The sequence below is a fragment of the Sminthopsis crassicaudata genome, chromosome 2 (assembly GCF_048593235.1).
Source record: "Sminthopsis crassicaudata isolate SCR6 chromosome 2, ASM4859323v1, whole genome shotgun sequence".
NCBI lineage: Eukaryota > Metazoa > Chordata > Mammalia > Dasyuromorphia > Dasyuridae > Sminthopsis > Sminthopsis crassicaudata.
The window spans coordinates 661,803,571-661,825,712 of NC_133618.1; the positions used below are offsets into that span (position 1 = coordinate 661,803,571).

The window sequence follows — 22,142 nt, forward strand, 5'->3', positions numbered from 1 at the left end:
ACCAATCCCTGGTGCTTCCTTGGACCAAACACACAAAATTCCATGCCTGGAATGAACCCTACCTCCTGGCTTCTATCCCGTCCCAGCTTAGATCCCATGTTCTACCATGTTTCTGATGCCCTGCAATCTAACACCTTCTCTTTATTAATTATCTCAAAAATATCTACAATACACCTTTTTTTTCCCCCTGAGGCATTTGGGGTTGACTTGCCCAGAGTCACCCAGCTATTAAGGGTTAAGTAACTGAGACCATCTGAGCTCAGATCCTCCTGACTCCAGGGTACTGCACCATCTAGCTGCTCCCCCTGCTATATATATATATATATATATATATATATATATATATATATATATCTATATATCTCCCCCCCCCCCCCGCTGGGGTTAAGTGACTTGCCCAGGGTCACACAGCCAGGAAGTGTTAAGTGTCTGAGACCAGATTTGAACTCAGGTCCTCCTGAATTCAGGGCTGGGGCTCTATCCACTGCGCCACCTGGCTGCCCCCCTCCCCTGCTATATATCTTGATAGCATGCGGCTGTTTGCATGTTCTCTCCCTCATTATACTGTGAAATCCTTAAGGGCAAGGACTAAACCGCAGCTCCAAGATTTCTCAGTGGCTCTCCTCAGAAGACCCCTCCTTTGCCTCTGCCTCGGCCCTGCTTCCAGGAGCCATGGCAGCCCATTGGTGAGATAGGATTATTCCCCCTTAATAATGAGCAAACTGAGCGCCTTGCTCACCGAGTGTCTGAGGCCACATTGGAACTCAAAGCTTCTAGTCTTAGTGATAGTACAAAGCTCTATCCAACGGGTCACTTAGTTGCCAATCTTTGATCCCCAAATCCTACAGCATAGCCTCCTTGGGCCTCAGTTTCCCTTTCTGTAGAATAAAGCCCCTCCCCATTCTAGATCTGTGAGACAGGGAGGGAGAACAGTTTAGGAGGAAAGGGGGGAGTAGAGGGGACAGGAACATGAGGCTAGGAAGGAGTGAGGTCTTCATATGGACTCAGAGTGACCACTGGGCAGGAAATGAACCCATCTGGCCATGTGCAGCACCAGGAAACTCCCAGGAGGGAGCATGGAAAATTCTTTGTCCTGGGGCTGCTGACCCGGCAGGATTCCTAGACTGGGCTCTCGGCCTGACCTTTATTGAGTTTGCTTTGGCGAGGACCGTGTTTCCCTCATTTAGTTCCACACAAAAAGTCCCTTTTTTTTGTGCCTCTGGCCAGGCCCTGCATCCATCCCAGTCCCTCCTTTCACCTTCTCTGGCTTTGTTCTGCCCCCTCCCCCCTCACACCTGCCTCCATCTTCACTGGCTCGATGCTGGCCATTCCTCCTCCTTCTTACCTGGGCTTATTTTTCCTCAGCCTTCAAGGCCGAGTCCACAGCCAGTCTGCTCTATGAAGCTTTCATCAGCTGCCTTTCCCAAGCTCATTCTGCTCTAGCTGCTGCAGCCCCTCACTGCCTATCCTCCCTGACTGCTCCCCAGCCAGACAGAGGGTTCTCTCAGGCTCAGTTTCCCTATCTGTAAAACAGAGATAAAAATAGCACCCCCCCCCCCTCAGGACTGTTGTGGAGATCAGGTGACATACTATAAGGAAAATAAAGTGCTGTATAAATACTATTAGGAGGGGCAGTGTAAAAAGCACTACTGCATTTGGAGTGAGACAGCCCTGAATTCAAATCTGACCTCCAACTCTTACTAGCCGTGTGATCCTGGGCAAATCACTTCATTCTATTTGCCTCAGTTTCCTCATCTGTAAAAAACTGCAGAAGGAAAAGGCAAACTAGTCTCTTCACTAGGAAAACTCCAAATGAGGTCATGATAATTCAAACTGACCTCAGAATTAGGGTTCTTACACTCAGAGAGAAAATGCAATACAGGGGAAAGTGCATCGGACTGAGGGTCAGGTCTGCCACCGATGCCGTGTGTGAGCTTGGCTCACTTTCCTCTCTGTGTGTCTCAGTTTCCCCACCTGTATAATCGGGGTTTAGAGCTGGCTAGACTCTCCAGTTCCATAATTCTGCCAGGGAGCAGACCCTCGGGGGTCAGAATTTTTCCTCCTTACCACCCTCCCTCTGGCTTCTCCGGAACCCTCGTAACAGCCGCTTGGATCGGGTTGACATGGAAGGACAGCGGAAGCTTTGGTTTTCTGACCCCTCCATCCCCCACTTCACCTTCCCAGCCCCTCCTCTCCCCCTGGGCTCAGTGCCACTCAATAACTCACTCAGGGGCCTCTCCCAAGGCAGCCAGCACGACTTCACCCTCTAGGAATGAAGGGAGAGATTGGAGAATGAGGATGAGGTTAATCCTGGTGGGGGGCAGTGAGGGAGGAGGGCTACAGGGAGCCTTGGCTAGCAGCATCCCCATTACCCAAGGCCTCTGGAACGATTGCCTCATTTCCTAAGGGGCCCCAGACTCCAGTGGCCTTTTTGGCAGAAATCGAAGCAGCATTTCCAAGCAGGGACCTGGGACAGAGCATTTCCCTCCGTGGGGCCTCCATTCCCAGAACATCAGTGACCTTCATGGTGAATTCTCCCCCTCTGAAGGCCCAGGCAGAGCTCCGGCCTGAGACAGTTTGGAAGCCCCATGGATGAGGCAACACTCCCATTTCCCATACAGGATGGAATCCCTCTTCCCTGAGAATCCGTCCCAGAGCCAGTGCGTCTACCTCTGCCCTGCCCTGTGTCTGGGGCTGCTCAGGGAGCAACTCAGAGGGGATGCTCTCACTCTTTCCTCGTCATGGACCCCCCTTGGCAGTCTGGAGAAGCCTATGGACCCCTCGCAGAATCAAGGCTTTTATTTCATAAAATAAAGGAGCAGCGAGGTGGGCAGTAGAGAGAGCGCTGACCCTGGATCTCCGAGGATCAAATCTTGAACACTTGACCCTTGCTAGCTGGGCAAGTCCCTTAACCCGCCTGCCTTGCAAAAGTCAAATAAATTACAAGATCACAAAAAAGTCAATTAAATTAAAATAGAGTAATTTATAAAATCATATGTAAATATACACCATGCAGACTTGCATAGATTTGTCTTTATGTATAGGAACATACATGTTTACATATGTTTGTGTGTGAACATGTCCATGTGCCTACACACATACATAAAGAAAGGAACAGACCTATCTAGGGATATAGTATGTTCATATATAGGAACATTATAAACACATGTAGGATTATGTACATATGTATATGTAGAAACAGATCTATGTGGATGTACATAATTCCTCATATGTATATGTATATATCCCCATACAGGAATATATTCATATATGTAAATGGGGACATGGGGATGCCCCATATAGAGATACAGGGAGACAATTGTACTTCTCTCCCAGGGTGGTTGTGAAGGTAAAATGAGAAATATTTGCAAAGTACTATATCAATGCTATTTATTATTATTGCTATTATTACTATCATTACTGTTATCTCATTTGATATTATGAACAACCACAGCTTCAGACACAACTCTATTATAAGTCTGCTGGCTTCCTTCTAGATCTCAGCCACAGATGAATCCCCGAAGCTCACCATGGATTGACTCCAATCCTTCCCACACATAGACTAAGTACCCATTAGCTCTTCGACTATGGGCAAATCCCATAATTTTTCATTTGCAGAACAAGAGTAAGAACAGCTAAAGTAACTGACTTAACATTGTTGTATGGGGAAATTTGGGGAGGGGGGCAGACCTGATTTCATCCATGTGGGACCTCCCTGGGTAGAAATTACTCCATTGAGGGAACCCGGCAACTACTCAGTAATTCCTCCTCCTGTCTGAGGGCAACCATTCAGGCAATGTGCCCCAAAGGTAGGACTTGAAACCGGGTTTTCCTAACTTTTTTAGACTGGTCTTTTTTTTATCTTCTACGCTTTCCTGCTTTTCTATATATTACGCTGCCTTGTGAAGGCTAAATGAGGTAATACACAAAAGCCCTTTATAAACCTGAAATTGTGTCTATATGTCCACTAATAGTAGTGGTGGAGTAGGAGTAGGAGTCGTGGCAATGGGTGGTTCTAGAGGTAGCAGTAAATTATGGATCCTCCCTCTCCATTTACTAAAAGATTCAATTGTATGATACGTGGAAATTGTTTGCAAGGCTTTTTCATATTCTCTTCGCAAAGACCCTCAAAGACCCCTAGACCACGGGTCACAGAACCCCAGGAGCTGGAGGTCGCCTGGGAGAACATCTAGTCGGTTCTGCTGCCCTTCTCTACAAGTGACAATGGTAACCCCTAGAAAGAGGAAGTGAAAAAAAAGAGGAAGTCAAAGAAAAGAAAGAGGAAGTCAAAAATCACCAAGTAAATTAGCAGCAGAGCTGGGACTGCCTCTCTAGTAACAAACATTAGCCACAATAATTAATAAGAAGAACTAGCTGTTATATAATGCTTTGATATAATGGCACCCCCTCCTTTGTGAAGTAGATTAAGGACTTGGCTGTCCTTAGCCTATCAGTCAACCAAACCTCAAGTCTGGATTTATTAAGCACCTACTGTATGCCAAGCACTGCGATCAAGAATGAAATGATCGCTACTCACAGTGAGCTTACATTCCAATCAGGGTAACAACAAGTATGCGTAAACCTATACCACATAAATGTCCGGCTAACACACACAAGTGCATGAGAAAAAGCCAAAGACAAAGTCCTGTGGCTTTCCCTTCTACAGGACAGCCTCAGTTTCCTGCTTAGAAGAGAGGGCTTGTGGGAGCAGATTTAAGTGCTGCTCTCCTCAGCCCCCAGCCTCCTCCAAGTGGGGATGGGCTCATTTCCCCCTGCCCTCAATCCAGGCAAAAGAGTGTGTGTGTGTGTGTGTGTGTGTGTGTGTGCTTCTCTTTTCACTTGGACTGTTTGCCCAGGAGGAATTTCTGCTCGTCAGCAGTATGGCTCTCATTTCCTGCAGCCCCACTTGGTCATCTGTGGTGATGTCATACTCGGGGGCCCAAAGACCCAGAGAGAAGTCCACGGGGTGGGACTGTGTGTTGAAAGGGTGTGGTAAGGGAGTTTTTTTTTTTTTTTAGATAAGGGGAGAGCTTTCCCAGGGCAGGCAGCACAGAACCATAGAAAGGTCATTAAAGTTGGACTTATCAGAGGATCTGGATTAAAACCTGACTCTTTGTTCTCTGAGCCTCAGTTTCTTCATCTGTAAAATGAGGTACTAAGATGGGATCATTGCTAAAGTCCTTCCCAACTCTGGATCTACAGAGGACTGAGTCAGTACACTCCCCCTGAAAGGGAGAAGATCTTCCCAAAGGATCCTGAATCAGCCAGAGCTGGTTCTAAAACAAGAGAACTCTGAAGGGAGCCATGAGAGGGCAGATGGGGGAAACCACGTATCACTCATTTACTCACCCAGGCAGAGGGCTGCTCTCCTTCCACCTAAATCTCAGTTTGGGGAGGGCAGCAGCACTCTGCTACTAATTTACCGAGTCCCTGTCTCCCTTTGTGCCTTATTTTCCTCATATGAAGAGGTCGGCAGAGAGTATTTCCAAGGTCCTTTCCAACCCTATCCTTTTATTGTCTTGCTGGGTTTTTGTCTCTCCCCTTCAACTGTAAGGTCCTTGAGAGCAGGAATTGCTTTTGTGTTCCACTGTATTATCCCCGACACTCCGCACAGCACCCGGTCCATTTGTTGTTGTTGCCGTCCAGTTGTTTCAGTCGTTATCTGACTCTCTGTGGCAGGTTTGGTGTTTTCTTGTCAAAAATACTGAAGGGGTTCGCCATTTCCTTCTCCAGCACTTTTGTCAGAGGAGGAAACTGAGACACACAGGGTTAGGTGGTTTGCCCAGGGTCCCCCAGCTAGTGTCTGAGGCCAGGTTGGAATTCTGCAAGATGGACCCTCCTGACTGCAGGCCCCCTGTGCTCTGTGAAACTTAACAAATGTCTGTTGACTTGACTTGTTGACTTTATTAGCAGGATCTTGACTTTATTAGCAGGATCTTGTCTCTCCAAAAAGGCAACTTTTTTTTTTTTTTTTTTTCCCCAGAGAAGTGATCTAAGAAAGTGTTTTCAAAAGGACACAAAACTGCCGGGAACCTAGGACAGAGCTTGTACAGGGAGGGAGGGAAACGGCCCCAGCTGATAGCCATTTGTTACTTCTCTGCTGCTTCCCAGAGTGAAAGGGCGTCCTTTGGGAATAGGTGCTGGGTAAGGGTGCCAGGATCTAGCACGACCTGGAGTCCCCTTTCAGGAATTAGGCCATTTGCAATCAGCCACTACTGACATATTGCCTTAACTCTGAGGAGCTGAAGAAAGTCCACACTGAGCTAGCCTGGAAGCCAATCCCGGCTTCTGGCTCTCACTCCCTAGCACTGACTCACAGCTCTGACCTTAGAAGACATCTGGCCTCCAATAAGAATAGTAAGGAAATAAAGCCAATAGCTGTGGAGAGTGTGTGTGTGTGTGTGTGTGTGTGTGTGTGTGTGTGTGTGTGTGTGTGTGTACACAGGCCCTGGGTACTTTTCTGCTCCCCTACTGGGACTCAGTATGATCCTTCCCTTAGAAAGAACAAGACTTGGTCATTTTAGACCAGGATGACAGAGGCTCCTCCTGTGAGACAGACAACCATAGGATGCTAAGTCTAGAAAGAAATCTAGTAACATTCTTACTAGAATGTTACTCAAAAACATTGGATTCTGCCCCCTTAATTTACACATGTGAAAAACTGAGACACAAAGTAATGCCCAAGGTCACATGGCTAGTAAATAGCAGAATGGTATTGGGACCAAAACCACGAAAAATTAAGCATTCTTCCCATTCTAAACATCTCATCCTGTCCTTTTACAGATGAGGAAACTGAGGTACAGAGAGATCAAGCCTTGTCCAAGGTCACACAATGGACCAGCGGTGGGCCCCAATGCCTGATTTCTGCCAGCACTCTAAATTAACTTTGATATATTGAAAACACTGACTGGCTTACTCAGAAAGTATGAAAAGAATCAGGGATCCTGGCTTTTCTGGGCACCAAGGACAAATGGAGGGTTTATGGAAAGGCAGGCAAGAATTGCACGGGATGTGAAGGTGAGATGGGATGAAAGAAGCCGTACCCATGAGAGGCAGCATGGAAGAATGGAAGGGGGGAACTTGGGTTCAAATTCTGCCTCATAGACTTATTGGTTGTGTCATTCTGGTCAAGTCATTTAACTCTCGTGGCCTCTGTTTTCCTTTAAGGTCATCTTTAAATTTATAGTCTCACTTTACACTTGAGATCATGAGATCACAGGTTTGCTGAAGTAAAAGTATTGCTTTAAGATTTCCAGAAAAGTATAGTTGCCTTCAACTTGTTAGGAAAACTCCTGCCATTTTGATGTAAACTCTTGAAAGGTAGAATCTTTGTCTTCTTGATCAGCAGGTTGAGATTTAGTCTCTGGTCTTGCAATCAATTCCTATTGCTATATCTAATTACCAAGCTGTAATTGTAGTCATCTCTCTGGGTATCTGTAGGATAGGATCAATTGAAAATCATTTCTTGCCTTCCCTACACTACTACTACAGAGCTGGGTTCTACAGAATGTGCTCAATAGAAACGACTCAAAGACCTGTGGCTGCCACTTAATATATCCCTATGTCTCTGTCCTCAGGCAGGACTGGCACTGTAGAGATAGCTACATTCCCTCTTCCTAGACATCTTTAGAGATAGAAACCATAAAATGTCCACAGACGTTTCTTCAACAAATAGAAATTTCTTCCTCTTCACGGTCTGACCTAAATTGTTCCTGTTGCAATTGGTTCCTTCTTGCTTCATATGTGGAAATCGGGACTAGATTCCAGGTCTCCTGACTTCCAGCTTCATGCACAAATAAACACACACCATGTTCTTTTGGAGGTGACTTACAGATTATTACTGGGTTTCTTCTTGGACTCCACTTTTAAAGACTTGGTTAATCCAGTCTCCTTAAGGCCCTTCCCCTTGGAAGACTGAATCATTCATGAAAAGCAGAGTGGGAGGCTGAATTATTCCAGTTGTTCAAATGGAGCCCAGGACTGAAGACTATGCAGAGGCAAAATGCAACCCATCAATCATTCCAGAAATATTTACTTAAGGAGGTCCCTTCCAACTCTGAAAATTCTCGGACTTGAGGATCATTTTGGCTGGTTCTTCCAGACTCCAGAATTCTTTCTTTCCACGTACTCTATGCTCTGGCCAAACCAGGCTATTCATCATTCCCCATATACACCCCACCTCCACTTTCCCACCTTTGTGGCTTTGCTTAAGCTGTTCCCAATGTCAAGAATGTCCTGTCTTTTTTCTTGTGCCCAATTCTCTGTCTGAATCACAGAGTCATAGATCCTCAGACCTGGAAAGCACCTCGGAAGCCATCAAGACCAACTAACCGAGAATCTCCCTAACCTTGTCCAACAAGTGGCTTATCGAGAGCTCTTCCCCATAATGGAGAGTCTATTTGTTATCTGTTCCCAGTTCTTCTCTTTGAGACCAAGGAGAAAAAGTCTAATCTCTCTTGCCTGACTTAGCCCTTCAGACACTTGAAGACAACAACTGCACCCTCCATAACTTTTGCACAGGCTGAACAATGCCAGTTTCTTCTATCAATGATAGAGCTCTTAAGGTCCTGGATATCCAGCGTCTGAACATTTTCCATATTATCAACGTCCTTCCTAAAATTTGGAGACAAGATATTCTGGATGAGGTCTGATAAATTAGTTTCAACTCCAGCAGTACTGATTTAGCACCCACTAGTGCCAGCCACTGGGCTACATGCCGGGGCTACAAAGACAAAAAAGAAAATGGTCACGCCCAAGAACAATTTTATGTTCTGGGCAAAATCAGGGCAGAGGGTGATGTGCATTTCTATAGTGTTTTGTATATTTTCTCATTTGCTCTATGGGAGGCAGAATGTGCAATCACCCCATTACTGTTATTCATTCATTTCAATCGTGTCTAATTCTTCATGACCCCATTCAGGATATTCTAGGGAAAGACTGCAGTGGTTTGCCATTTTCTTCTCCAACTCATTTTACAAATGAGGAAACTCATATGGGATTAATTTTACCCTCTACCCTATCTCTTCAAAATCAGAAGGAAAAGAAAGAGCAGGAGGAGGAACAGGAGGAAAAGTGGGAAGAGGAAGAAGAGGGTCCAAATCAAATAAGCAGGGTTAAGTAACTTAGTCAGGATCTCACAGTTCCAGGCCCAGTGCTACCTAGCTCTCCCCTATTTCCCCATAATGCAGATAGTAAGACTGAGGTTCTGAGATGGTAAATGATTTGCTTGAAGACCAGGACTCCAACCAAGGCCAGAGTTCTTTCTCCTGCACCCTCAGCTGTCCTTTTAAATGCTATATAGTTTTTCTTGATCTTCCTGATCAATGGTGTCTCCTTCCCATAACCGTGCTTTGATTTTTCTTATGCAAATCATGTTTTATTTTGTATGAAAGTTAGCTCTGTTTCTATCATATTGCTCTCTCATTATTAGATTGTAAGCATTCGCCAAAGCAGGCAAGGTATCAGACTTATCCTTGTGTCCCTGAGGACTTAGCACTAAGCATATGGTAGGAGTTTAATGAATATTCAGTGAATTTTTTTTTCCAAACTGCATTTGTAAGCAAGGGGAGAAGGATGATTTCTCTGAGCACCATCTTGAAAAAAGCAGAAAGAGAAATGACCCTCCCCTATTCCCATCCCCAGGGCCTGGGATGGCAGCTCTATCCTAGAACTAATCACCATCTAGCAGTCATTGGTCAGACTGGCCTAGCACGTGACTGCTGCTTCCATAGAAACACCTGGGCAAGGTTATGAGCAGAAAAGACTGCAGGATGTTCCATTTCTCCTTCCTTGTTGATGCTGGCTCAGCGGGGGCAGAGTGGAATCTGCATCTGGCAAGGCTACTGATGAAAGGAAGGAGCGTTTGGGCCAAATTCCACGGCAGATGCAATTGTCTGGATCCCGGTTGTTAATCAATTCAACAAATTAAATAAACATTCATTAAGCTCTGTTATGTGAGCCACTAGAACAGGCATGGGGGCAGTGAAAAGGAAAAGAATCACACGGTCCCTGTCTTCAAGAAGCTCATGATCTAAAAGATATCGTAAAGAAGCATAATTGATGAAAAAATGTGGCAGAGGCCAAGAAGATCCAGACAAACACTCCAAAAAATTTTGAGGGGGGGAGAGAAAAAGGGAGAGAGAGAGAGACAGAGACAAAGAGAGAGAAAGACAGAAAGAGACAAAACGAATCCTCAGGGTTATCAGGGAAGGGTTCATAGAGAAAGTGGAACTGAGTCATGAAGGAAGAAAATCACGTTTCTATAGAAGACTTTTGAAAGAGACTATTATTATATGCCCAGGAGGCTGAGGTTGGCAATCTCTTGAGACTCAGTGAGTTCTGAGCTGCATAAAACCCACCTTCTGTATTAAATTCAATATCAATATGATGAGCAACTGGGAATGTGAAGGGTGACAGTGGCAGGCAACAGGATACCTAAGAAGGAATGAGACCCATATCTGAAAACAAAGAAAATTAAACTTCTTGGATTCCCATCTGGGTGACATAGAGAGACAATCAACCAAACAACCAAACAACCAACCAAACAAAAATCGCTAGAACAGATGGAGAGGCCTTAAACTAGGGTGGTATGGGGTGGGGGGGTAGATCTAATGATACTTGGCAGCTCATTGGATGTAAGGAGTGAAGGACAAAGAATGGCAAAAATGACTCCAAAATTTCAAGCTTGGGAAAATGGCAGTCAATAAATATTTAGGACTGCAGTCAGTATATGGCCATTTGAGTGTCTCTAATGGGCACACAGAAAAGAAGCAAGTGAAGAGCTTCATATTTTAATGAAACGTACCATGAAGCCTGTTCAATATCAGCTACTAGACTGAAGACTTCAGTTGATTGAAGGTTAATGTAGATAAAGTTCCAATCATGACTTTGCCATAAATATGCACAGTTATTATCTTTTCCTATGAGCGAGTCTGGATTCCCCTATTAGGCTATGTCCTTCTAAAGAGTAGGGGGTCATTGTTTATTCTTTTTTTCTGTCCCTCATGGCAAAATCTAATATTCATGTTTCCTAAATACTTGATAATGGATTTCTGAGGATGTGTTTATATATCCCCAAATAATAGCTTAAATTCATTCTCTCTTCCTCTCTCCCATTCTCTCTCTCTCTCTCTCTCTCTCTCTCTCTCTCTCTCTCTCTCTCTCTCTCTCTCTCTCTCTCTCTCTCTCTCTCTCTCTCTCTCTCTCTCTCTCTCTGGGTGTATGTCTGTCTGTCTGTCTCTGTCTCTCTCTCTCTCTCTCTCTCTCTCTCAAAGCAATTGGACTAGGCCAAAGTCACACAAATAAAAAATGTTAATTATCTGAACTCAGATTCTCCTGAGGCTAAAGCTGATGCTCCATCTACTGAGATATCTCTGTCTCTTCCTCTTCCTCCCATTTTTCCTCCTCTTCCTCTTCCTGCTCATTCTCTTCCTCCTCCTCCTGGTCCTTTTCCTTCTTCTCCTCTCCTTATGATTTTTGGAGAGACAGAGTAGAGGATAAAATTAATCCCAAAGGTCTTGCCTTTTAAATATAGATGTGATTCTTAAAAAAAAAAAAATCCAATAGTTTTTTGTGCCCTGTAATGTTACTAGCAAAGACGTGTTTGAGGGTACATGAATTCCCAATTTTTGCAGCCCCAAACCTGAAGAAGAAGAAAAAATCCTTGTGAGGATGTTTTCTATCTGTTCATATGAACATGAATCTGTGAGAAAAGGATTGTTCTCATTACTTCCTTCAAGTATTTTGTTATTGTTGTTACTATTCAGCTGTTTTCACTCATAACCAACTCTTTGTGACCTCATTTGAGGTTTTCCTGGCAGAGATACTGGAGTGGTTCGCCATTTCCTTCTCCAGCTATTTTACAGATGAGGAAACTGGAGCAGTTAGTTGACTTGCCCAGGGTCACATAGCTAGGAAGTATCTGAAACCAGATTTGAACTCTGGAAGAGGAATCTTCCTTATTCCAAGCCTAGTGTTCTACGTACTTCACTGCTTGACGATCTCTTCACACACTTTACCACCTTGTAAAAATGGCCTTTTTTTCCTCCCTGTAGCCACAGGCTGTTCCCTTTGCCTGTAATGTACTTCTTCCCCACCTCTGCCTCAGAATTCCTAGCTTCCTTCAAAAAAATCAGCCTCCCTTATCTCTTCCCCACAGAAGTTTATCTTTAATTTGTAAATTATTCATTTGTGTATATGTTGTTTCTTCTGATAGCATATAAGCTCTCTGAGGACAGAGATAATTTAATTTTCATCTTTGTATTCCCAGTGTTTAGCAAGGTACCTGGTAACTAGTAGTCAGCTAGATAGTTTAGTGGATAGATTGCTGAACCTGGAATCAGCAAGACCTGAATTCAAATCCAACCTCAAATAATTGCTAGTTATGTATCCTTGGGCAACTCACTTAATCCTGGTTTGTCTTAATCCACTGGAGAAGTAAATGACAAACCACTCCAGTATCTCTGTTGGAGGCCACTGAATGATTCAATATTAACTTAAGAAATAGTTATTGACTAATTGATTTAGTGAAGATCTTCCAGCAGTTAGCTCCCCTTAGGAAGGGACTATTTCATTTTTCACTATATATATCCTTACTGGCTAGCAGGGTGCTTAGAACATAGTAGGTCCTTAATAAATGTTTTGATTGGCTGACCTGCTTCATGGTCTGCTGGTGGAGATGGGCCAAGAAAGGAAGGAAAGATTGGGAGGGATGAGGGTGGAGACGGGGTCCGATGGGGAGAAGGGAGGAACATTAGCCAGCAATCTTGGCCAGCTTCTCTGTCCTCTGCTGGGATGAGAAGTGGTTGGGTTTCTTGTTTCCTTCCTGCCTTCCTTTGTCCTTTTCCTTCCAAAGGCCCTTCCAGACAGCCGAGGGCACATTTAGCCCTGGCAGGCTCTGTAACTGGAAGCAGGTGTGGGTAGCTGGCTCCCACCCTATAGGGATGAGGCTTTGGAACCTTGATGTCTGTTCCTCCTTCCTTCCTTCCCTCCCTCCGGGAGGATTTTCCTATTCATTCTTGGCTCAGGTAGAGCTATGAAGAGTGTCCACAAAGTTCTGGGGAACACAGAGATTTGGTCAGAGGGAAGAGTTCTAGAGAAAAAAGAGAGCTCATGACATCCCAGGCCATATGGTGGATGATCACCAAGAGGAGGAAAAATGAAGAGAAGGCCTGCGGGAGGGGGTCCCAACTGCCCCAGATGTTCATTAGCTGGAGGAAACTTGGAACCTGGGAAGCTCGGAGCAATCACCAGTAAGCTGCCTCCTCCTGGACTATTCCAAGCCTCTGGTGTCTGGCACATGTTTTGTGGGACTGGGGGAGGAAGTGCTGAGCCAGCGAGTGGTCAGGCTGAAGAGGCAAATTCAAAAGCAGATTGAGGGAGGCTGAGGCTGCAGAGTCTGGCTCTCAGGCCTTGTGGTCAGGGGTGCTGGGACTGGATTTTAAACCTGTTCCAGATAGCAAAAGTAGCTCACCATCTTCAGGTGTGACATGGGAAACAGTAGGAATCACATACCTCTGGGCAGGGCCTGGAGATCACAGATCTTTACTACATAGAGTTAGGAAGAGTTAGTGGTCATACAGAATTACTACCTGGAGATGGAAGGAACCCAGAGGCTACACATCTCATTTTATACATTAAGAAACTAAGGAACAACCCACAACAATAATAAGCATCTACATATTAAAAATTAAAAATGATCATAGCATGTATATGCTGCTCTAAGGCTTGCAAAGTTCTCAGCACATGTTACCGAGGTGGATTGCTATTAGTATCCTCATTTTACTGAGGGAAATGAGGTTAATGACTTGCCCAGGATCACACAGCTAAGTCAGTGTCTGAGGAGGTTTTGAACTCAGGTCTTTGTGACTATAAGAGCGACCTATCCACACAACACCTTGCTTCATTTAACCAAATTAGGGGACTCGTCCAGAGTTTCTGCAGCAGGATTTGAATCTGTTCTGCACTCTACCCATTGTGCCATGCTGCTCATTTGGAATAGACATCAGAAGATTTAAATTCTGCCTCTTTATCGCTGAATGACCCTGGCAATCTCTTCCACTTTGGAAATTCTCCATTTTCTTCATCTCTTAAAACAAGGGAACTGGCCTTGGTGAAAAGATTCCTCTATCTTTCCTAGCTTTTCACATTTTCTGATTTAGAGGTTACCAGAGTAGGAATAAGCTAGTTCTTGGGCCACCAAACTAATAACAGCTGGGAGCTAATAATATTTCTTTACATTTCAAAATAAAATTTTGTTGTATTTTAAAATGTGAACATTTTTTCTTCACTTGGGGAATATAAAAACAGGTAGCGAGCTGGAATGAAGTTTGCTGATTTGGATTGTCTAGATTACAGCTGCCATTTCCAAACAATTTGATCTCCATTTTAAAGATAGAGATTGGAGTTCAGAAAAGTTGTTTGGTAATCTCATAAACTCCTATGGGGCCCACTATCATCTCATGTCATCACCCAAGTCTGGATAATTTCCAGATGTTCGCCATCCTTCTCTGTCTCCCTCCCTGGGCCTCGCACAGGGCTGACCACATAGCTGACATCAGCAGAGACCCAGGGATTGAGTGGCTTCTCAAGCTGCATTTCCAAGGGAAAAGAGAAGGAGGCTGCATGTGTGGATAGATGGGGAGACTGTGGGTAGGGAATCTATAGGACCTGACGACTAATTGAACAAGAGAAGGGGAAGCAATGTCAAGGGAGAGAAGAAAGGTAAAGAACTGGAGTGAACAGAAAAGTGGGGATGTCTTTGAGAGATAAAGGGAATTCAGGAAGAAAGTAGTTTTTCAGGGACAGGGTAGATAATGAGTTCTGTTTTAGACATGCTGATTTTGAGGTGCCTATAGGATATCTTACAGAAGAGAGCTGAAAAATTTAGAGACATCTGCATAAGAAATGTTATTGTCTTCAAGACATTTGTTAGACACATGACAATGAGCAAAGGAGAAGAGAAGGCTCAGGAAGGAGCGCTGGGTCACATTCACACAAAGGAAGCAGAGCAGAGGTCCATCAGCAAAGAAGAAATAGTCAGGAGCCAGAGGAGAAGCAGGAGAATGTAGAGTCACAAAAATCAGGGAAGAGAATGTTTTGGAAGAAAGAATGATCAATGATGCAAAATGAGAGGTTAAGAAGGATGAGGACTGAGAAATATCCTGTCAGACTGAGGGTCAGAAGGCCCCTGACAACCTTAGAACAGTTTTAGTTAAGAGGTGGAGAGAGAAGTCAAATTATAGAGAATTAAGTAATATGAGTAGAAGGTGGGATTTAAAGGCAAGAATACTGACAGCATTTGATTATTAAAGGGAGGACAAATAGAAGGTACAGCTTGAGAGGATGGAGAGCTAAATTAAGGGATTTTTAAAATGGAAAAGTCATAAAATGTCTATAAGCAACAAGAAAGGAACTAGTGGATAGATATTATGGAATATAAAGAGGGAAGGGGATTCTCAGAGGTATGCTCCTGGAAGAGATATGTGCGGTTGGAATCAAGAGCTCTGATAGAAGATTTGACACTGGCAAGGAGAAGGATCGTCCCTCCCTTAACTGTGTACATATATGTCTTTGTGCACATATATACTCTGAGACTAGAGCCAATGGGAAGAGAATGGGACAACAACTGAAAAGCTTTCAGTTAGAGGAAAGGAGCTGCTGACAGATGGCTTCAATTTTCTTTATAAAGTATGAAGTGAAGTCCTTTGCTAAGAGGGAGGGGGTGGCGTAGGTGGTTTGAGCATAAAAGAGGCAGTTTTGAACATATTTTTGAGGGGAGTTTGGTAGAAAAAGAGTAAAAGGATTGTCTAGGAAGACCCTGGTTTAGAAAAACCAGGCCTTGGAAGTTTATCATCAGTGTGACCCTGAGCAAGCCATCTAATTTCTCTGCTAAGACAAACAGTCACAAGTGTCGATGTAAGGAAGGTTTTCAGCACTGGCCAAAATTACTAGTTTTGCATGTATCCAAATCTCTGTGCTTGGCACGGGAATATACAAAAATAGAGAGCAACTTGCTCTCAAAAATATGACATGTAGTAGTAGTAGCAGCAATAGTGGTGGTGATGATAGTAGTAGTAGTAGTAGTAGTAAGCAGCAAAAAGGACAGATACACAAATGGCTATGATCTATAGCAGTAAGAGAGCTAAATGGAAAGAAGACCGATTGAAGTGCTTCAATAAATCAAAGGAAGGAGACCCTTTTTGCCTGGAGAGTCATTAAAGACTTCATAGAAAAGGGGATAGCAGAGCAGGCTATAACTTAAAGAAGCAGGTGATTTCAAAAGCCAGAGCTGGAGAGAAAGGCTACATTAGAAATGGGATCTGTGAAAACCAAGAAGGTGAGGGCAGGGCAAGAACAGGCAATGGAGAGTACTGAATTTGGCCAAGATGCTCCAGGGTCACCCTCTGAGAACCTTTCCCTGCTCTCTGACTACTCTCTTCCTTCTCAAATGAACTCAAAGTACTTCTCTTTCCCCAAGGTGTATTCCATCCTCCTCCCCCAACTGTAACCAAAATTTCTCATAGGTAAGTACTACTTCATTTTTGCTTTTGTATTTTCAGTGTCCATCAAGGTGTCTTGTACAAAATAGGTGCTTAATAAATGCTTGGTAAAGTTGAATTTGAACCCAGATCATAAGAAAGGAAGTATTATGATATAAGGCTGGAAAGGTAGGTTGAAATCAGATTGGAGAGAGCCATCAGTGGCAGAATCAACATTGTTAGCTGATCAAGCACTTTCCTTCCAATCACTAGACAACTGATTAAGAATATTAACCTTTAGAAGTAGATAATGAATGGTGGTGATCCTTTTTGGAACTTTTTTAACTTCTCAAAACAGTTTCTATTTCTTTCTATTCATTATCTCCCTTGATTCAATGGCTTGGTAAGATTGGTAGAGAAGTGAATGTAATTTTGGAGAAATAGAGGGTCACGAAGATTAAATGAAATTGAAGATTAAATGAATTTAAAGTCCTATTATCTACTGACTGGACATGGAGCTGATCTTCCCACTCAAGTCCTTCCTTCTTATTAAGCCACACTGACCTTCATTCTTGTTCAGCTCAATTGTCCTTGCTGAAATGGACTAATGACAACTGAGATTCACGTAAACGTTTTTTACACATAGTTTCCCCGTGAAGTAAGTAAAGAGATTATTGTCTCCATTTTGTAGAAGAATAAATAGGCTCTGAGGGAGAACTCTGAATTAACATTTAGTCAGTCAACAAGTATTTATTAAGCACTTATTTATTCCTAGGGACCATTTGTGTCTGACTTGTGGCAGAGCATTCTGAGCTTTTATTGGCGTGATCAGCCGGTCAGACCCATTGACTTGACTCTAAGATAATGCTGCCATTTTGGTCCTTTTTGAATCTGAAAGACAACCACCAACTATTTGTGAGCTCCTCACCCTTAAGGAGCCCTGACTCTAACTGGGAGACATTATACTAACAACTACGTACATAAGATAAAAATGAGGTAAATGTGGAGTAATTTCAGGGAAAGGTGCTAGGAGTGAGAGAGTTGAGGGGGTTAGAAAGCCCTCTGAAATCTGGATCTCATTAAATCTGGAAGCTGCTTTGGATTTTCTCGGGAGGGTATAAAATCTAAAACAAAGATCCTTGCTTCCGGAGTAGAAAGATTCGAGGTCCAAATTCTTCCCACCTGAGTGACCTTAGGCAAATTGCAGCCTCTGTGTGCCTCAGTTTTCTCATTTTTAAAATGAGGGTTAAACTACGTGGTCCCCAAGACCTTTTCCTGCTCTAAATCTGGGATGTTAGGATGCTTAATGAGGCAGCTTCGCTCCTGAATGATGGGGAGTGGGTAGGTATTCTGGGATTTGCCCCCCGCCCCCCCAGTCCCCTCATTTCAGTGTAAACCTTTGGTATGCAGAGAACAGTTTTGGAGAAACAGCTTAAGCCCCACACCGCCCACGCTGAGCTGAGCAATCCCTCTGGGAGACCAAGACAAGAATGCTGGGCTGAGCAGTTGCTAGGTGACTCAGGCACATAAAGGGAAAATAAATCTAATCAGAGACATGTGGAGGTAGGAGGCATGGGGAAGTGGCCCCATCAGCGGGTGGGATCAGGAATGGACATCCAGCCTGGTGGCTTGGTCCCTGCTGAACAAGGATGTGAGCTCTGGGGAGGGGGCAGAGTACAAGGCCCACACTAATGCTTTGTGGAGGATGGGGGGAGTGGGGGGCAGGGAGGTTATTACAGCATGGGAGAGGATTAGCCCTGCCCACCTTTGCTGAGAATTCCCAGGTGCAGTTTTCAGGACAGAGAGAAGCGATGGGAGGGATGTGGGTTTTAAAGCTTTAATATTCCAAGACATAGGGTTTTTGATTGTTTCTTTTGTTTTTTAAATAAAATCCCTTAATCTTTCATATCAAGAAAGGTAAGTTCCCCACATTGCCTTTGTTGGCAATGTCTGTGTGGCTTTGAGTAAGCTGCCCTTTCTGCAGCTGAGCTCCTCCTTCTATTAAATGGATGCCAGTCCTCAAAGGGAAAGCAATGAGCTATAATGAGGAAGAGTGGGAATGCAGACAAAGTTCCTGAGCTCTTTCTTTGTCCAGCTTTGCCACCAACTCACTCTGTACCCTATCATTTCTTCCTCCATCCAGCTGCACTAATCTCTAAGGTTCCTCCAGCTTTAAGAGGCTGTGGTTCTATGAAATGTTGCAGATGTTTGTGGTGCTCTGAGCTCATAAAGGTGGCTGTACAAATCCTCTGAGTTATCAAGATGGGCGCCAAAGGTTCCTTCTTCCTGGGGTAGGGGAAATCAGTAACGACGCCTCCACCAAAAAAAAAAAAAAAAAAAAAAAAAAAAAAAAAAGCTAGTCCTATTCATCACACTCTATTTTTTTTTTTTTTCCAATCCACTGAGATTTTTATTAGAATTTTTCCTGGAGAAGAATAGAGAAATATCAAAAAATATTTGGGATGGTACAGATGCTTACATATAAGGGGATAGAAAAGAATTAGTGCCTATTTTGGGTCAGATGGACTAAAACTCTCATGTTTTTTGTCTCATTCATCTTAAAAACAGAAAAGTAGACAAACTGATTCTCTATTTGATATTTGCCACAGCTGGGGGAGACAAAGCACCTTCTTTTTTTTTTTTTAACTCATCACACTCCTAATGGAGAGACCAGATCAATCCACCAAAAAGAGGTCTGCTGGTCTGGAGAACCCAATGAACAATCCAGTGATTTAATAGGCGCTTTTTTTCAGTTCTGCTTTTTCATTCATTCACTTCATACATTAGCTCACTTATTCATATACTCATTCATTCATGTATTCAGATATTTACTGGGTACTTACTCTATCTAAGAGTAAAGATGCAAGAGAAAGCAGACACAATCTTTCCCCAAAAAGCAAGATCTCTGACACATATCACAATATGAGATTAGGACCCAATAAATGGTATGAATACAAAGTGGTGAAATAGGGAAGAAATTTAGATTTTATCCAGTAGGCAGCAAGGAGCCTGGGAAGATATGGGCCAAAATTCTGCTACAACTCTTCATTCTGGGGGAGGATACGTGAGTGAAGTAGGAGTAAGGGTATAAATAGGTCTTTTTGACCAAATCCCAAAGAAGAAATCCTATCCTCAAATTATGGTACTTCATTCACTACATCATGCCTAGTCACTGATCCCTTGAATCTTGGACAATCTAAGGACAATGCTGGCTCGGATCACATCCTCCATTCCCAAATTGGTTGCTTTTTATCTCCCGACAAGTTCTAGAGAACAAGAGGCCTTTACTGAGATTTATTTAAGAAGGAAGAGGTAATCCATACAATCTAATCAAATTTCTAGTGTATATAAAAATACTCTGACCAGCAGTCCCATTGACTCGCTTTAATGTTGCTTATCTAATCTACTGTTTTCTTCTAAAAGATGTGGTGCCATCTTGGAGAAGGGAACATCATTTCCCTCTGTTTCCAGAACTCTTGGCAGACCCTGACTTCGTCCAGCTTCTGAGTCCCAGCCTTTAGTAGATTGGTATGTTTAGTTATGTGCCACACCCTCTGCCAATCAAGAATGAACCATGATCACTTGGCTGAGCCTTGGTACTGTGCCTATAAATTCCCATGAGATTCCTATTGTCTACTGCCTGCATTACTGATCTCTCCCTCATTTGAGGGGGTGGAGACCCAATGTAATAATGTTTATACAGATGATTTTCCCATCACCATGGGAGAATTTTAAACTTGGGAGGAACAAGATCAGAACTGGATGGCCAAATGGAACTCTATGAGTGAGAGCTATAAACTAGGTGGCACAGTGGATAGAGACCTGAACCTGTTATTAGGAAGAACTGAGTCCAAGTGCAGCAGCTGTGTGACCGTGGGTGCCTGCCTCAGTTTCTTTATCTGTAAGATGAGGACAATAAAAGTACCTACCTCAGACAGTTTTTATAAAGATAAAATGAGATATTACTTGTAAAGCTTTTAGCATAATACTTGGCACATAGTAGGTAATTAAAATACCTATTAGCGATTTCTTCCTTCTCCCCCCTTTCCTTATATGTGACAATGGCCCAATCACTTTCCTTCTCTAGTTCTCAGTTTCTTTGTCTATTCATAAAGTGATCATAGCATGTTTGGATTAATGTTGATAAAGTCTCACCAAAGATTATGCAGGAGAAAGGTCTTTATTAGTTGCTGTTAAATTCCCTTTTGCTCCATGAGTTAGTGATGGATTCTCACCAAAGTCAGAATTTTCTGTAATTGATTTTACTCTCTATTTACACTGAATCTACCTCATAGATGAAAAGAAATCCAGAAATGGAGGAAAGAGATCAATAGGAATTCAGAATGAGTGAGGGATGAGTCACAGCCACATGAAGACAAAGAGAAATGGAATGAATAGAAGAGACAGACAGAAAGGAAAAGTGAAAAGTTAGTGCCATCTCCTATGAAACCCAAACAGGTGTGGATGAGTCCATGTCAAATAGGGTATGAGGCAATGTTCGTAATTATTAATTAGCTGGGATTGCATGTATATATATATATATATATCCATATCTTTATGTGTACTGCTTAACTTAGACTCTGAGCCCTGGTTAATGGGCTATAGAAAAAAGTGAGGTTCTTAAAATCCACATTTCTACCCAAAACTGCTGGCATAAAACTTGTATATGTGTGTGTGTGTGTGCGTGTGTGTGTGTTGGGGGGGGAAGGGAAGTGTTTTCTGCTCTTCAGTATAAACTCAAGACCTGGTATGCCCTTACCAAGGCTGGAATTTTCCATCATAACAGACTCTCTGGGAGTGGAGTTGGGGTCAGGAGGGAGCAGGTAGCAGAGGGAGATTGGCAAGACCTACCCTCTGTCATATGTCCCCCTTCAACTCCATTAAATAAACTGTCTCATTCCATGGGGTCTTTTATCTTATAATCCGGGGTAAGCCCTGACTGCCTGACAGCAACACTGTACAAAGGCAGAGGGGAACCCCTATGGATAGGAAAGGACAGAGGGGACCAATTAAGGAGTCTGTGAAATTGGGAACTCTTCTTTGTGCCCTTCATATCCTAAAGTTCACGCAATACAACTGTGATCATCTCATAAGCTTCTATGGGATCAATAACCATATCATGTGATCACCCAGTTCTGGATCATTTCTAGAAGTTTTACATCCTTCTCCATTTCCCTTGCTTAGATTTTGCATATTTTAGCTTGCATTTATGTAGTAATTTACATGAGTCCTCTGCCTTGATTCAACTTTACAAAGTAGATAATATGACTTACACTCCCATTTCACAATGGAAGGAACCAGAATTAAGAAATATACCTAATGACCCATAGCTATTAAAGGATAGAATTACAAATTAAACATCTAGGCAACTAGATGGCATAGTGGTCCTGGAGTCAGGAAGAGCTGAGTTCAAACCCTACCTCAGACACTTAATAGCTATGTAACCTGGACAAGTTAATTTAAAGCATTATATAAAGACCAGCTATTTTAAAATTATAGGTAGACATTAGAAAAACTCAATAGATAGGTAAGACTTGCTTTAAGAAAAACCCACAATGGTGTAGACTTATAAGTTCACAAAACATTCTGGAAAGCAGTTTGGAACTGTGCAGAAAATGTCCATTCCTTTGACATAGAAATCTCATTATTAGATATCTACCCCAA

General features: G+C 43.2%; 1 protein-coding gene across 3 annotated transcripts in view; it reads right to left on the reverse strand.

Annotated features, from left to right (window-relative positions):
- Positions 1-22,142, reverse strand: part of LOXL1 (lysyl oxidase like 1) — a 44,651-nt gene that overhangs the window by 18,492 nt on the left and 4,017 nt on the right. The window lies entirely within an intron of this gene.